Source organism: Haliotis asinina, chromosome 10 (genome assembly GCF_037392515.1).
Source record: "Haliotis asinina isolate JCU_RB_2024 chromosome 10, JCU_Hal_asi_v2, whole genome shotgun sequence".
In the NCBI taxonomy this organism is placed as follows: domain Eukaryota; kingdom Metazoa; phylum Mollusca; class Gastropoda; order Lepetellida; family Haliotidae; genus Haliotis; species Haliotis asinina.
The window spans coordinates 56,354,773-56,369,508 of NC_090289.1; the positions used below are offsets into that span (position 1 = coordinate 56,354,773).

The following is a 14,736-nucleotide window of genomic DNA, read 5'->3' on the forward strand; positions in this document are numbered from 1 at the left end:
GTGTCAGGACATGACTTGTAGCATTTAAATCAACTATTTGGCATTATTGTTTCTTTGATATAGAAAGGGTATCGACACAACCCTTCAATTGATATGATAAGGAGATTGAAGTTGAAAAGGGCTACATGCCGCTGTAGCTTGTCAAATAAATACGGACTTTGCGACTCCCGTGCCCGAGGCAGCCATTTTGAACGTTGGTTCGTCGTCATGTATAGTTCGTTATTGTGGTCGACCTCAACATAATATTCAAACCTCCCATTTTCATGCACACGCATTTCAAGGACATCGCTGACGTGGATGACGGCGTCAGCTTGGAAACACTGCTAAACACTTACACTATACTTTTGATCTTGAAAATCACACCAACAGCAACAACAGGGTAATGGACGACCGAAGAGAGTAATTACCTCCCTTCTCTACACATTGTGCAAGTTCTATTTTGTGTATTGGAAATATTAACCCTGTCAATTCAGGGCGTAAGAAATTAGTCATTAGACTCATTGTGATGTTCCTCTCCACGGAAATCTTTAGTAAAAGGCGAAAGATTTATCCGAATGGATGAAGAGAAACCAGAGTTAACGTTACAGGCTCCTGTCTTCCCCTACTGAAAATATTTCATCACAACATGTAAGTGTCAGGACATGACTTGTAGCATTTAAATCAACTATTTGGCATTATTGTTTCTTTGATATAGAAAGGGTATCGACACAACCCTTCAATTGATATGATAAGGAGATTGAAGTTGAAAAGGGCTACATGCCGCTGTAGCTTGTCAAATAAATACGGACTTTGCGACTCCCGTGCCCGAGGCAGCCATTTTGAACGTTGGTTCGTCGTCATGTATAGTTCGTTATTGTGGTCGACCTCAACATAATATTCAAACCTCCCATTTTCATGCACACGCATTGCAAGGACATCGCTGACGTGGATGACGGCGTCAGCTTGGAAACACTGCTAAACACTTACACTATACTTTTGATCTTGAAAATCACACAAACAACAACAACAGGGTAATGGACGACCGAAGAGAGTAATTACCTCCCTTCTCTACACATTGTGCAAGTTCTATTTTGTGTATTGGAAATATTAACCCTGTCAATTCAGGGCGTAAGAAATTAGTCATTAGACTCATTGTGATGTTCCTCTCCACGGAAATCTTTAGTAAAAGGCGAAAGATTTATCCGAATGGATGAAGAGAAACCAGAGTTAACGTTACAGGCTCCTGTCTTCCCCTACTGAAAATATTTCATCACAACATGTAGGTGTCAGGACATGACTTGTAGCATTTAAATCAACTATTTGGCATTATTGTTTCTTTGATATAGAAAGGGTATCGACACAACCCTTCAATTGATATGATAAGGAGATTGAAGTTGAAAAGGGCTACATGCCGCTGTAGCTTGTCAAATAAATACGGACTTTGCGACTCCCGTGCCCGAGGCAGCCATTTTGAACGTTGGTTCGTCGTCATGTATAGTTCGTTATTGTGGTCGACCTCAACATAATATTCAAACCTCCCATTTTCATGCACACGCATTGCAAAGACATCGCTGACGTGGATGACGGCGTCAGCTTGGAAACACTGCTAAACACTTACACTATACTTTTGATCTTGAAAATCACACAAACAACAACAACAGGGTAATGGACGACCGAAGAGAGTAATTACCTCCCTTCTCTACACATTGTGCAAGTTCTATTTTGTGTATTGGAAATATTAACCCTGTCAATTCAGGGCGTAAGAAATTAGTCATTAGACTCATTGTGATGTTCCTCTCCACGGAAATCTTTAGTAAAAGGCGAAAGATTTATCCGAATGGATGAAGAGAAACCAGAGTTAACGTTACAGGCTCCTGTCTTCCCCTACTGAAAATATTTCATCACAACATGTAAGTGTCAGGACATGACTTGTAGCATTTAAATCAACTATTTGGCATTATTGTTTCTTTGATATAGAAAGGGTATCGACACAACCCTTCAATTGATATGATAAGGAGATTGAAGTTGAAAAGGGCTACATGCCGCTGTAGCTTGTCAAATAAATACGGACTTTGCGACTCCCGTGCCCGAGGCAGCCATTTTGAACGTTGGTTCGTCGTCATGTATAGTTCGTTATTGTGGTCGACCTCAACATAATATTCAAACCTCCCATTTTCATGCACACGCATTGCAAGGACATCGCTGACGTGGATGACGGCGTCAGCTTGGAAACACTGCTAAACACTTACACTATACTTTTGATCTTGAAAATCACACCAACAGCAACAACAGGGTAATGGACGACCGAAGAGAGTAATTACCTCCCTTCTCTACACATTGTGCAAGTTCTATTTTGTGTATTGGAAATATTAACCCTGTCAATTCAGGGCGTAAGAAATTAGTCATTAGACTCATTGTGATGTTCCTCTCCACGGAAATCTTTAGTAAAAGGCGAAAGATTTATCCGAATGGATGAAGAGAAACCAGAGTTAACGTTACAGGCTCCTGTCTTCCCCTACTGAAAATATTTCATCACAACATGTAAGTGTCAGGACATGACTTGTAGCATTTAAATCAACTATTTGGCATTATTGTTTCTTTGATATAGAAAGGGTATCGACACAACCCTTCAATTGATATGATAAGGAGATTGAAGTTGAAAAGGGCTACATGCCGCTGTAGCTTGTCAAATAAATACGGACTTTGCGACTCCCGTGCCCGAGGCAGCCATTTTGAACGTTGGTTCGTCGTCATGTATAGTTCGTTATTGTGGTCGACCTCAACATAATATTCAAACCTCCCATTTTCATGCACACGCATTTCAAGGACATCGCTGACGTGGATGACGGCGTCAGCTTGGAAACACTGCTAAACACTTACACTATACTTTTGATCTTGAAAATCACACCAACAGCAACAACAGGGTAATGGACGACCGAAGAGAGTAATTACCTCCCTTCTCTACACATTGTGCAAGTTCTATTTTGTGTATTGGAAATATTAACCCTGTCAATTCAGGGCGTAAGAAATTAGTCATTAGACTCATTGTGATGTTCCTCTCCACGGAAATCTTTAGTAAAAGGCGAAAGATTTATCCGAATGGATGAAGAGAAACCAGAGTTAACGTTACAGGCTCCTGTCTTCCCCTACTGAAAATATTTCATCACAACATGTAGGTGTCAGGACATGACTTGTAGCATTTAAATCAACTATTTGGCATTATTGTTTCTTTGATATAGAAAGGGTATCGACACAACCCTTCAATTGATATGATAAGGAGATTGAAGTTGAAAAGGGCTACATGCCGCTGTAGCTTGTCAAATAAATACGGACTTTGCGACTCCCGTGCCCGAGGCAGCCATTTTGAACGTTGGTTCGTCGTCATGTATAGTTCGTTATTGTGGTCGACCTCAACATAATATTCAAACCTCCCATTTTCATGCACACGCATTGCAAAGACATCGCTGACGTGGATGACGGCGTCAGCTTGGAAACACTGCTAAACACTTACACTATACTTTTGATCTTGAAAATCACACAAACAACAACAACAACAGGGTAATGCACGACCGAAGAGAGTACTTACCTCCCTTCTCTACACATTGTGCAAGTTCTATTTTGTGTATTGGAAATATTAACCCTGTCAATTCAGGGCGTAAGAAATTAGTCATTAGACTCATTGTGATGTTCCTCTCCACGGAAATCTTTAGTAAAAGGCGAAAGATTTATCCGAATGGATGAAGAGAAACCAGAGTTAACGTTACAGGCTCCTATCTTCCCCTACTGAAAATATTTCATCACAACATGTAGGTGTCAGGACATGACTTGTAGCATTTAAATCAACTATTTGGCATTATTGTTTTTTTTGATATAGAAAGGGTATCGACACAACCCTTCAATTGATATGATAAGGAGATTGAAGTTGAAAAGGGCTACATGCCGCTGTAGCTTGTCAAATAAATACGGACTTTGCGACTCCCGTGCCCGAGGCAGCCATTTTGAACGTTGGTTCGTCGTCATGTATAGTTCGTTATTGTGGTCGACCTCAACATAATATTCAAACCTTCCATTTTCATGCACACGCATTGCAAGGACATCGCTGACGTGGATGACGGCGTCAGCTTGGAAACACTGCTAAACACTTACACTATACTTTTGATCTTGAAAATCACACCAACAGCAACAACAGGGTAATGGACGACCGAAGAGAGTAATTACCTCCCTTCTCTACACATTGTGCAAGTTCTATTTTGTGTATTGGAAATATTAACCCTGTCAATTCAGGGCGTAAGAAATTAGTCATTAGACTCATTGTGATGTTCCTCTCCACGGAAATCTTTAGTAAAAGGCGAAAGATTTATCCGAATGGATGAAGAGAAACCAGAGTTAACGTTACAGGCTCCTATCTTCCCCTACTGAAAATATTTCATCACAACATGTAGGTGTCAGGACATGACTTGTAGCATTTAAATCAACTATTTGGCATTATTGTTTTTTTTTTTATATAGAAAGGGTATCGACACAACCCTTCAATTGATATGATAAGGAGATTGAAGTTGAAAAGGGCTACATGCCGCTGTAGCTTGTCAAATAAATACGGACTTTGCGACTCCCGTGCCCGAGGCAGCCATTTTGAACGTTGGTTCGTCGTCATGTATAGTTCGTTATTGTGGTCGACCTCAACATAATATTCAAACCTTCCATTTTCATGCACACGCATTGCAAGGACATCGCTGACGTGGATGACGGCGTCAGCTTGGAAACACTGCTAAACACTTACACTATACTTTTGATCTTGAAAATCACACCAACAGCAACAACAGGGTAATGCACGACCGCAGAGAGTACTTACCTCCCTTCTCTACACATTGTGCAAGTTCTATTTTGTGTATTGGAAATATTAACCCTGTCAATTCAGGGCGTAAGAAATTAGTCATTAGACTCATTGTGATGTTCCTCTCCACGGAAATCTTTAGTAAAAGGCGAAAGATTTATCCGAATGGATGAAGAGAAACCAGAGTTAACGTTACAGGCTCCTGTCTTCCCCTACTGAAAATATTTCATCACAACATGTAGGTGTCAGGACATGACTTGTAGCATTTAAATCAACTATTTGGCATTATTGTTTCTTTGATATAGAAAGGGTATCGACACAACCCTTCAATTGATATGATAAGGAGATTGATGTTGAAAAGGGCTACATGCCGCTGTAGCTTGTCAAATAAATACGGACTTTGCGACTCCCGTGCCCGAGGCAGCCATTTTGAACGTTGGTTCGTCGTCATGTATAGTTCGTTATTGTGGTCGACCTCAACATAATATTCAAACCTCCCATTTTCATGCACACGCATTGCAAAGACATCGCTGACGTGGATGACGGCGTCAGCTTGGAAACACTGCTAAACACTTACACTATACTTTTGATCTTGAAAATCACACAAACAACAACAACAACAGGGTAATGGACGACCGCAGAGAGTAATTACCTCCCTTCTCTACACATTGTGCAAGTTCTATTTTGTGTATTGGAAATATTAACCCTGTCAATTCAGGGCGTAAGAAATTAGTCATTAGACTCATTGTGATGTTCCTCTCCACGGAAATCTTTAGTAAAAGGCGAAAGATTTATCCGAGTGGATGAAGAGAAACCAGAGTTAACGTTACAGGCTCCTGTCTTCCCCTACTGAAAATATTTCATCACAACATGTAGGTGTCAGGACATGACTTGTAGCATTTAAATCAACTATTTGGCATTATTGTTTCTTTGATATAGAAAGGGTATCGACACAACCCTTCAATTGATATGATAAGGAGATTGAAGTTGAAAAGGGCTACATGCCGCTGTAGCTTGTCAAATAAATACGGACTTTGCGACTCCCGTGCCCGAGGCAGCCATTTTGAACGTTGGTTCGTCGTCATGTATAGTTCGTTATTGTGGTCGACCTCAACATAATATTCAAACCTCCCATTTTGATGCACACGCATTGCAAAGACATCGCTGACGTGGATGACGGCGTCAGCTTGGAAACACTGCTAAACACTTACACTATACTTTTGATCTTGAAAATCACACCAACAGCAACAACAGGGTAATGCACGACCGAAGAGAGTACTTACCTCCCTTCTCTACACATTGTGCAAGTTCTATTTTGTGTATTGGAAATATTAACCCTGTCAATTCAGGGCGTAAGAAATTAGTCATTAGACTCATTGTGATGTTCCTCTCCACGGAAATCTTTAGTAAAAGGCGAAAGATTTATCCGAGTGGATGAAGAGAAACCAGAGTTAACGTTACAGGCTCCTGTCTTCCCCTACTGAAAATATTTCATCACAACATGTAGGTGTCAGGACATGACTTGTAGCATTTAAATCAACTATTTGGCATTATTGTTTCTTTGATATAGAAAGGGTATCGACACAACCCTTCAATTGATATGATAAGGAGATTGAAGTTGAAAAGGGCTACATGCCGCTGTAGCTTGTCAAATAAATACGGACTTTGCGACTCCCGTGCCCGAGGCAGCCATTTTTAACGTTGGTTCGTCGTCATGTATAGTTCGTTATTGTGGTGGACCTCAACATAATATTCAAACCTCCCATTTTCATGCACACGCATTGCAAAGACATCGCTGACGTGGATGACGGCGTCAGCTTGGAAACACTGCTAAACACTTACACTATACTTTTGATCTTGAAAATCACACCAACAGCAACAACAGGGTAATGGACGACCGAAGAGAGTAATTACCTCCCTTCTCTACACATTGTGCAAGATCTATTTTGTGTATTGGAAATATTAACCCTGTCAATTCAGGGCGTAAGAAATTAGTCATTAGACTCATTGTGATGTTCCTCTCCACGGAAATCTTTAGTAAAAGGCGAAAGATTTATCCGAATGGATGAAGAGAAACCAGAGTTAACGTTACAGGCTCCTATCTTCCCCTACTGAAAATATTTCATCACAACATGTAGGTGTCAGGACATGACTTGTAGCATTTAAATCAACTATTTGGCATTATTGTTTTTTTTTATATAGAAAGGGTATCGACACAACCCTTCAATTGATATGATAAGGAGATTGAAGTTGAAAAGGGCTACATGCCGCTGTAGCTTGTCAAATAAATACGGACTTTGCGACTCCCGTGCCCGAGGCAGCCATTTTGAACGTTGGTTCGTCGTCATGTATAGTTCGTTATTGTGGTCGACCTCAACATAATATTCAAACCTCCCATTTTCATGCACACGCATTGCAAAGACATCGCTGACGTGGATGACGGCGTCAGCTTGGAAACACTGCTAAACACTTACACTATACTTTTGATCTTGAAAATCACACAAACAACAACAACAGGGTAATGGACGACCGAAGAGAGTAATTACCTCCCTTCTCTACACATTGTGCAAGATCTATTTTGTGTATTGGAAATATTAACCCTGTCAATTCAGGGCGTAAGAAATTAGTCATTAGACTCATTGTGATGTTCCTCTCCACGGAAATCTTTAGTAAAAGGCGAAAGATTTATCCGAATGGATGAAGAGAAACCAGAGTTAACGTTACAGGCTCCTATCTTCCCCTACTGAAAATATTTCATCACAACATGTAGGTGTCAGGACATGACTTGTAGCATTTAAATCAACTATTTGGCATTATTGTTTTTTTTTATATAGAAAGGGTATCGACACAACCCTTCAATTGATATGATAAGGAGATTGAAGTTGAAAAGGGCTACATGCCGCTGTAGCTTGTCAAATAAATACGGACTTTGCGACTCCCGTGCCCGAGGCAGCCATTTTGAACGTTGGTTCGTCGTCATGTATAGTTCGTTATTGTGGTCGACCTCAACATAATATTCAAACCTTCCATTTTCATGCACACGCATTGCAAGGACATCGCTGACGTGGATGACGGCGTCAGCTTGGAAACACTGCTAAACACTTACACTATACTTTTGATCTTGAAAATCACACCAACAGCAACAACAGGGTAATGCACGACCGAAGAGGGTACTTACCTCCCTTCTCTACACATTGTGCAAGTTCTATTTTGTGTATTGGAAATATTAACCCTGTCAATTCAGGGCGTAAGAAATTAGTCATAGGCTCATTGTGATGTTCCTCTCCACGGAAATCTTTAGTAAAAGGCGAAAGATTTATCCGAATGGATGAAGAGAAACCAAAGTTAACGTTACAGGCTCCTATCTTCCCCTACTGAAAATATTTCATCACAACATGTAGGTGTCAGGACATGACTTGTAGCATTTAAATCAACTATTTGGCATTATTGTTTTTTTTTATATAGAAAGGGTATCGACACAACCCTTCAATTGATATGATAAGGAGATTGAAGTTGAAAAGGGCTACATGCCGCTGTAGCTTGTCAAATAAATACGGACTTTGCGACTCCCGTGCCCGAGGCAGCCATTTTGAACGTTGGTTCGTCGTCATGTATAGTTCGTTATTGTGGTGGACCTCAACATAATATTCAAACCTCCCATTTTCATGCACACGCATTGCAAAGACATCGCTGACGTGGATGACGGCGTCAGCTTGGAAACACTGCTAAACACTTACACTATACTTTTGATCTTGAAAATCACACCAACAGCAACAACAGGGTAATGGACGACCGAAGAGAGTAATTACCTCCCTTCTCTACACATTGTGCAAGATCTATTTTGTGTATTGGAAATATTAACCCTGTCAATTCAGGGCGTAAGAAATTAGTCATTAGACTCATTGTGATGTTCCTCTCCACGGAAATCTTTAGTAAAAGGCGAAAGATTTATCCGAATGGATGAAGAGAAACCAGAGTTAACGTTACAGGCTCCTATCTTCCCCTACTGAAAATATTTCATCACAACATGTAGGTGTCAGGACATGACTTGTAGCATTTAAATCAACTATTTGGCATTATTGTTTTTTTTTATATAGAAAGGGTATCGACACAACCCTTCAATTGATATGATAAGGAGATTGAAGTTGAAAAGGGCTACATGCCGCTGTAGCTTGTCAAATAAATACGGACTTTGCGACTCCCGTGCCCGAGGCAGCCATTTTTAACGTTGGTTCGTCGTCATGTATAGTTCGTTATTGTGGTGGACCTCAACATAATATTCAAACCTCCCATTTTCATGCACACGCATTGCAAAGACATCGCTGACGTGGATGACGGCGTCAGCTTGGAAACACTGCTAAACACTTACACTATACTTTTGATCTTGAAAATCACACAAACAACAACAACAGGGTAATGGACGACCGAAGAGAGTAATTACCTCCCTTCTCTACACATTGTGCAAGATCTATTTTGTGTATTGGAAATATTAACCCTGTCAATTCAGGGCGTAAGAAATTAGTCATTAGACTCATTGTGATGTTCCTCTCCACGGAAATCTTTAGTAAAAGGCGAAAGATTTATCCGAATGGATGAAGAGAAACCAGAGTTAACGTTACAGGCTCCTATCTTCCCCTACTGAAAATATTTCATCACAACATGTAGGTGTCAGGACATGACTTGTAGCATTTAAATCAACTATTTGGCATTATTGTTTTTTTTGATATAGAAAGGGTATCGACACAACCCTTCAATTGATATGATAAGGAGATTGAAGTTGAAAAGGGCTACATGCCGCTGTAGCTTGTCAAATAAATACGGACTTTGCGACTCCCGTGCCCGAGGCAGCCATTTTGAACGTTGGTTCGTCGTCATGTATAGTTCGTTATTGTGGTCGACCTCAACATAATATTCAAACCTTCCATTTTCATGCACACGCATTGCAAGGACATCGCTGACGTGGATGACGGCGTCAGCTTGGAAACACTGCTAAACACTTACACTATACTTTTGATCTTGAAAATCACACCAACAGCAACAACAGGGTAATGCACGACCGAAGAGGGTACTTACCTCCCTTCTCTACACATTGTGCAAGTTCTATTTTGTGTATTGGAAATATTAACCCTGTCAATTCAGGGCGTAAGAAATTAGTCATTAGACTCATTGTGATGTTCCTCTCCACGGAAATCTTTAGTAAAAGGCGAAAGATTTATCCGAATGGATGAAGAGAAACCAGAGTTAACGTTACAGGCTCCTATCTTCCCCTACTGAAAATATTTCATCACAACATGTAGGTGTCAGGACATGACTTGTAGCATTTAAATCAACTATTTGGCATTATTGTTTTTTTTGATATAGAAAGGGTATCGACACAACCCTTCAATTGATATGATAAGGAGATTGAAGTTGAAAAGGGCTACATGCCGCTGTAGCTTGTCAAATAAATACGGACTTTGCGACTCCCGTGCCCGAGGCAGCCATTTTGAACGTTGGTTCGTCGTCATGTATAGTTCGTTATTGTGGTCGACCTCAACATAATATTCAAACCTTCCATTTTCATGCACACGCATTGCAAGGACATCGCTGACGTGGATGACGGCGTCAGCTTGGAAACACTGCTAAACACTTACACTATACTTTTGATCTTGAAAATCACACCAACAGCAACAACAGGGTAATGGACGACCGCAGAGAGTAATTACCTCCCTTCTCTACACATTGTGCAAGTTCTATTTTGTGTATTGGAAATATTAACCCTGTCAATTCAGGGCGTAAGAAATTAGTCATTAGACTCATTGTGATGTTCCTCTCCACGGAAATCTTTAGTAAAAGGCGAAAGATTTATCCGAATGGATGAAGAGAAACCAGAGTTAACGTTACAGGCTCCTGTCTTCCCCTACTGAAAATATTTCATCACAACATGTAAGTGTCAGGACATGACTTGTAGCATTTAAATCAACTATTTGGCATTATTGTTTCTTTGATATAGAAAGGGTATCGACACAACCCTTCAATTGATATGATAAGGAGATTGAAGTTGAAAAGGGCTACATGCCGCTGTAGCTTGTCAAATAAATACGGACTTTGCGACTCCCGTGCCCGAGGCAGCCATTTTGAACGTTGGTTCGTCGTCATGTATAGTTCGTTATTGTGGTCGACCTCAACATAATATTCAAACCTCCCATTTTCATGCACACACATTGCAAGGACATCGCTGACGTGGATGACGGCGTCAGCTTGGAAACACTGCTAAACACTTACACGATACTTTTGATCTTGAAAATCACACAAACAACAACAACAGGGTAATGGACGACCGAAGAGAGTAATTACCTCCCTTCTCTACACATTGTGCAAGTTCTATTTTGTGTATTGGAAATATTAACCCTGTCAATTCAGGGCGTAAGAAATTAGTCATTAGACTCATTGTGATGTTCCTCTCCATGGAAATCTTTAGTAAAAGGCGAAAGATTTATCCGAATGGATGAAGAGAAACCAGAGTTAACGTTACAGGCTCCTGTCTTCCCCTACTGAAAATGTTTCATCACAGCATGTAGGTGTCAGGACATGACTTGTAGCATTTAAATCAACTATTTGGCATTATTGTTTCTTTGATATAGAAAGGGTATCGACACAACCCTTCAATTGATATGATAAGGAGATTGAAGTTGAAAAGGGCTACATGCCGCTGTAGCTTGTCAAATAAATACGGACTTTGCGACTCCCGTGCCCGAGGCAGCCATTTTGAACGTTGGTTCGTCGTCATGTATAGTTCGTTATTGTGGTCGACCTCAACATAATATTCAAACCTCCCATTTTCATGCACACGCATTGCAAAGACATCGCTGACGTGGATGACGGCGTCAGCTTGGAAACACTGCTAAACACTTACACTATACTTTTGATCTTGAAAATCACACAAACAACAACAACAGGGTAATGGACGACCGAAGAGAGTAATTACCTCCCTTCTCTACACATTGTGCAAGTTCTATTTTGTGTATTGGAAATATTAACCCTGTCAATTCAGGGCGTAAGAAATTAGTCATTAGACTCATTGTGATGTTCCTCTCCACGGAAATCTTTAGTAAAAGGCGAAAGATTTATCCGAATGGATGAAGAGAAACCAGAGTTAACGTTACAGGCTCCTGTCTTCCCCTACTGAAAATATTTCATCACAACATGTAAGTGTCAGGACATGACTTGTAGCATTTAAATCAACTATTTGGCATTATTGTTTCTTTGATATAGAAAGGGTATCGACACAACCCTTCAATTGATATGATAAGGAGATTGAAGTTGAAAAGGGCTACATGCCGCTGTAGCTTGTCAAATAAATACGGACTTTGCGACTCCCGTGCCCGAGGCAGCCATTTTGAACGTTGGTTCGTCGTCATGTATAGTTCGTTATTGTGGTCGACCTCAACATAATATTCAAACCTCCCATTTTCATGCACACACATTGCAAGGACATCGCTGACGTGGATGACGGCGTCAGCTTGGAAACACTGCTAAACACTTACACGATACTTTTGATCTTGAAAATCACACAAACAACAACAACAGGGTAATGGACGACCGAAGAGAGTAATTACCTCCCTTCTCTACACATTGTGCAAGTTCTATTTTGTGTATTGGAAATATTAACCCTGTCAATTCAGGGCGTAAGAAATTAGTCATTAGACTCATTGTGATGTTCCTCTCCACGGAAATCTTTAGTAAAAGGCGAAAGATTTATCCGAATGGATGAAGAGAAACCAGAGTTAACGTTACAGGCTCCTGTCTTCCCCTACTGAAAATGTTTCATCACAACATGTAGGTGTCAGGACATGACTTGTAGCATTTAAATCAACTATTTGGCATTATTGTTTCTTTGATATAGAAAGGGTATCGACACAACCCTTCAATTGATATGATAAGGAGATTGAAGTTGAAAAGGGCTACATGCCGCTGTAGCTTGTCAAATAAATACGGACTTTGCGACTCCCGTGCCCGAGGGAACCATTTTGAACGTTGGTTCGTCGTCATGTATAGTTCGTTATTGTGGTCGACCTCAACATAATATTCAAACCTCCCATTTTCATGCACACGCATTGCAAAGACATCGCTGACGTGGATGACGGCGTCAGCTTGGAAACACTGCTAAACACTTACACTATACTTTTGATCTTGAAAATCACACAAACAACAACAACAGGGTAATGGACGACCGAAGAGAGTAATTACCTCCCTTCTCTACACATTGTGCAAGTTCTATTTTGTGTATTGGAAATATTAACCCTGTCAATTCAGGGCGTAAGAAATTAGTCATTAGACTCATTGTGATGTTCCTCTCCACGGAAATCTTTAGTAAAAGGCGAAAGATTTATCCGAATGGATGAAGAGAAACCAGAGTTAACGTTACAGGCTCCTATCTTCCCCTACTGAAAATATTTCATCACAACATGTAAGTGTCAGGACATGACTTGTAGCATTTAAATCAACTATTTGGCATTATTGTTTCTTTGATATAGAAAGGGTATCGACACAACCCTTCAATTGATATGATAAGGAGATTGAAGTTGAAAAGGGCTACATGCCGCTGTAGCTTGTCAAATAAATACGGACTTTGCGACTCCCGTGCCCGAGGCAGCCATTTTGAACGTTGGTTCGTCGTCATGTATAGTTCGTTATTGTGGTCGACCTCAACATAATATTCAAACCTCCCATTTTCATGCACACGCATTGCAAGGACATCGCTGACGTGGATGACGGCGTCAGCTTGGAAACACTGCTAAACACTTACACTATACTTTTGATCTTGAAAATCACACAAACAACAACAACAGGGTAATGGACGACCGAAGAGAGTAATTACCTCCCTTCTCTACACATTGTGCAAGTTCTATTTTGTGTATTGGAAATATTAACCCTGTCAATTCAGGGCGTAAGAAATTAGTCATTAGACTCATTGTGATGTTCCTCTCCACGGAAATCTTTAGTAAAAGGCGAAAGATTTATCCGAATGGATGAAGAGAAACCAGAGTTAACGTTACAGGCTCCTGTCTTCCCCTACTGAAAATATTTCATCACAACATGTAGGTGTCAGGACATGACTTGTAGCATTTAAATCAACTATTTGGCATTATTGTTTCTTTGATATAGAAAGGGTATCGACACAACCCTTCAATTGATATGATAAGGAGATTGAAGTTGAAAAGGGCTACATGCCGCTGTAGCTTGTCAAATAAATACGGACTTTGCGACTCCCGTGCCCGAGGCAGCCATTTTGAACGTTGGTTCGTCGTCATGTATAGTTCGTTATTGTGGTCGACCTCAACATAATATTCAAACCTCCCATTTTCATGCACACGCATTGCAAAGACATCGCTGACGTGGATGACGGCGTCAGCTTGGAAACACTGCTAAACACTTACACTATACTTTTGATCTTGAAAATCACACAAACAACAACAACAGGGTAATGGACGACCGAAGAGAGTAATTACCTCCCTTCTCTACACATTGTGCAAGTTCTATTTTGTGTATTGGAAATATTAACCCTGTCAATTCAGGGCGTAAGAAATTAGTCATTAGACTCATTGTGATGTTCCTCTCCACGGAAATCTTTAGTAAAAGGCGAAAGATTTATCCGAATGGATGAAGAGAAACCAGAGTTAACGTTACAGGCTCCTGTCTTCCCCTACTGAAAATATTTCATCACAACATGTAGGTGTCAGGACATGACTTGTAGCATTTAAATCAACTATTTGGCATTATTGTTTCTTTGATATAGAAAGGGTATCGACACAACCCTTCAATTGATATGATAAGGAGATTGAAGTTGAAAAGGGCTACATGCCGCTGTAGCTTGTCAAATAAATACGGACTTTGCGACTCCCGTGCCCGAGGCAGCCATTTTGAACGTTGGTTCGTCGTCA

At 40.5% G+C, this 14,736-nt stretch overlaps 23 non-coding genes across 23 annotated transcripts; all 23 read right to left on the bottom strand.

The window, feature by feature from the left end:
* Positions 1-457: 457 nt before the first annotated feature.
* LOC137255002 (U5 spliceosomal RNA) lies at positions 458-578 on the bottom strand. Its single transcript, XR_010954357.1, has one exon. It is a non-coding gene; the product is annotated as a U5 spliceosomal RNA (small nuclear RNA).
* A 510-nt stretch (positions 579-1,088) lies between these two features.
* LOC137255003 (U5 spliceosomal RNA) lies at positions 1,089-1,209 on the bottom strand. The gene has a single exon (XR_010954358.1). It is a non-coding gene; the product is annotated as a U5 spliceosomal RNA (small nuclear RNA).
* A 510-nt stretch (positions 1,210-1,719) lies between these two features.
* LOC137255004 (U5 spliceosomal RNA) lies at positions 1,720-1,840 on the bottom strand. The gene has a single exon (XR_010954359.1). It is a non-coding gene; the product is annotated as a U5 spliceosomal RNA (small nuclear RNA).
* A 510-nt stretch (positions 1,841-2,350) lies between these two features.
* On the bottom strand, positions 2,351-2,471 carry LOC137255005 (U5 spliceosomal RNA). The gene has a single exon (XR_010954360.1). It is a non-coding gene; the product is annotated as a U5 spliceosomal RNA (small nuclear RNA).
* Positions 2,472-2,981: 510 nt separating this feature from the next.
* LOC137255006 (U5 spliceosomal RNA) lies at positions 2,982-3,102 on the bottom strand. Its single transcript, XR_010954361.1, has one exon. It is a non-coding gene; the product is annotated as a U5 spliceosomal RNA (small nuclear RNA).
* Positions 3,103-3,615: 513 nt separating this feature from the next.
* LOC137255008 (U5 spliceosomal RNA) lies at positions 3,616-3,736 on the bottom strand. Its single transcript, XR_010954363.1, has one exon. It is a non-coding gene; the product is annotated as a U5 spliceosomal RNA (small nuclear RNA).
* A 511-nt stretch (positions 3,737-4,247) lies between these two features.
* On the bottom strand, positions 4,248-4,368 carry LOC137255010 (U5 spliceosomal RNA). Its single transcript, XR_010954364.1, has one exon. It is a non-coding gene; the product is annotated as a U5 spliceosomal RNA (small nuclear RNA).
* A 513-nt stretch (positions 4,369-4,881) lies between these two features.
* Positions 4,882-5,002, bottom strand: LOC137255011 (U5 spliceosomal RNA). Its single transcript, XR_010954365.1, has one exon. It is a non-coding gene; the product is annotated as a U5 spliceosomal RNA (small nuclear RNA).
* A 513-nt stretch (positions 5,003-5,515) lies between these two features.
* LOC137255108 (U5 spliceosomal RNA) lies at positions 5,516-5,636 on the bottom strand. The gene has a single exon (XR_010954457.1). It is a non-coding gene; the product is annotated as a U5 spliceosomal RNA (small nuclear RNA).
* A 510-nt stretch (positions 5,637-6,146) lies between these two features.
* On the bottom strand, positions 6,147-6,267 carry LOC137255109 (U5 spliceosomal RNA). Its single transcript, XR_010954458.1, has one exon. It is a non-coding gene; the product is annotated as a U5 spliceosomal RNA (small nuclear RNA).
* A 510-nt stretch (positions 6,268-6,777) lies between these two features.
* On the bottom strand, positions 6,778-6,898 carry LOC137255012 (U5 spliceosomal RNA). Its single transcript, XR_010954366.1, has one exon. It is a non-coding gene; the product is annotated as a U5 spliceosomal RNA (small nuclear RNA).
* Positions 6,899-7,409: 511 nt separating this feature from the next.
* On the bottom strand, positions 7,410-7,530 carry LOC137255013 (U5 spliceosomal RNA). Its single transcript, XR_010954367.1, has one exon. It is a non-coding gene; the product is annotated as a U5 spliceosomal RNA (small nuclear RNA).
* Positions 7,531-8,041: 511 nt separating this feature from the next.
* On the bottom strand, positions 8,042-8,161 carry LOC137255145 (U5 spliceosomal RNA). Its single transcript, XR_010954492.1, has one exon. It is a non-coding gene; the product is annotated as a U5 spliceosomal RNA (small nuclear RNA).
* A 511-nt stretch (positions 8,162-8,672) lies between these two features.
* Positions 8,673-8,793, bottom strand: LOC137255014 (U5 spliceosomal RNA). The gene has a single exon (XR_010954368.1). It is a non-coding gene; the product is annotated as a U5 spliceosomal RNA (small nuclear RNA).
* A 511-nt stretch (positions 8,794-9,304) lies between these two features.
* LOC137255016 (U5 spliceosomal RNA) lies at positions 9,305-9,425 on the bottom strand. Its single transcript, XR_010954369.1, has one exon. It is a non-coding gene; the product is annotated as a U5 spliceosomal RNA (small nuclear RNA).
* A 511-nt stretch (positions 9,426-9,936) lies between these two features.
* On the bottom strand, positions 9,937-10,057 carry LOC137255017 (U5 spliceosomal RNA). Its single transcript, XR_010954370.1, has one exon. It is a non-coding gene; the product is annotated as a U5 spliceosomal RNA (small nuclear RNA).
* A 511-nt stretch (positions 10,058-10,568) lies between these two features.
* LOC137255018 (U5 spliceosomal RNA) lies at positions 10,569-10,689 on the bottom strand. Its single transcript, XR_010954371.1, has one exon. It is a non-coding gene; the product is annotated as a U5 spliceosomal RNA (small nuclear RNA).
* Positions 10,690-11,199: 510 nt separating this feature from the next.
* Positions 11,200-11,320, bottom strand: LOC137255148 (U5 spliceosomal RNA). The gene has a single exon (XR_010954494.1). It is a non-coding gene; the product is annotated as a U5 spliceosomal RNA (small nuclear RNA).
* A 510-nt stretch (positions 11,321-11,830) lies between these two features.
* On the bottom strand, positions 11,831-11,951 carry LOC137255019 (U5 spliceosomal RNA). The gene has a single exon (XR_010954372.1). It is a non-coding gene; the product is annotated as a U5 spliceosomal RNA (small nuclear RNA).
* A 510-nt stretch (positions 11,952-12,461) lies between these two features.
* Positions 12,462-12,582, bottom strand: LOC137255021 (U5 spliceosomal RNA). Its single transcript, XR_010954374.1, has one exon. It is a non-coding gene; the product is annotated as a U5 spliceosomal RNA (small nuclear RNA).
* A 510-nt stretch (positions 12,583-13,092) lies between these two features.
* On the bottom strand, positions 13,093-13,213 carry LOC137255022 (U5 spliceosomal RNA). The gene has a single exon (XR_010954375.1). It is a non-coding gene; the product is annotated as a U5 spliceosomal RNA (small nuclear RNA).
* Positions 13,214-13,723: 510 nt separating this feature from the next.
* Positions 13,724-13,844, bottom strand: LOC137255023 (U5 spliceosomal RNA). Its single transcript, XR_010954376.1, has one exon. It is a non-coding gene; the product is annotated as a U5 spliceosomal RNA (small nuclear RNA).
* Positions 13,845-14,354: 510 nt separating this feature from the next.
* On the bottom strand, positions 14,355-14,475 carry LOC137255024 (U5 spliceosomal RNA). The gene has a single exon (XR_010954377.1). It is a non-coding gene; the product is annotated as a U5 spliceosomal RNA (small nuclear RNA).
* Positions 14,476-14,736: the final 261 nt, after the last annotated feature.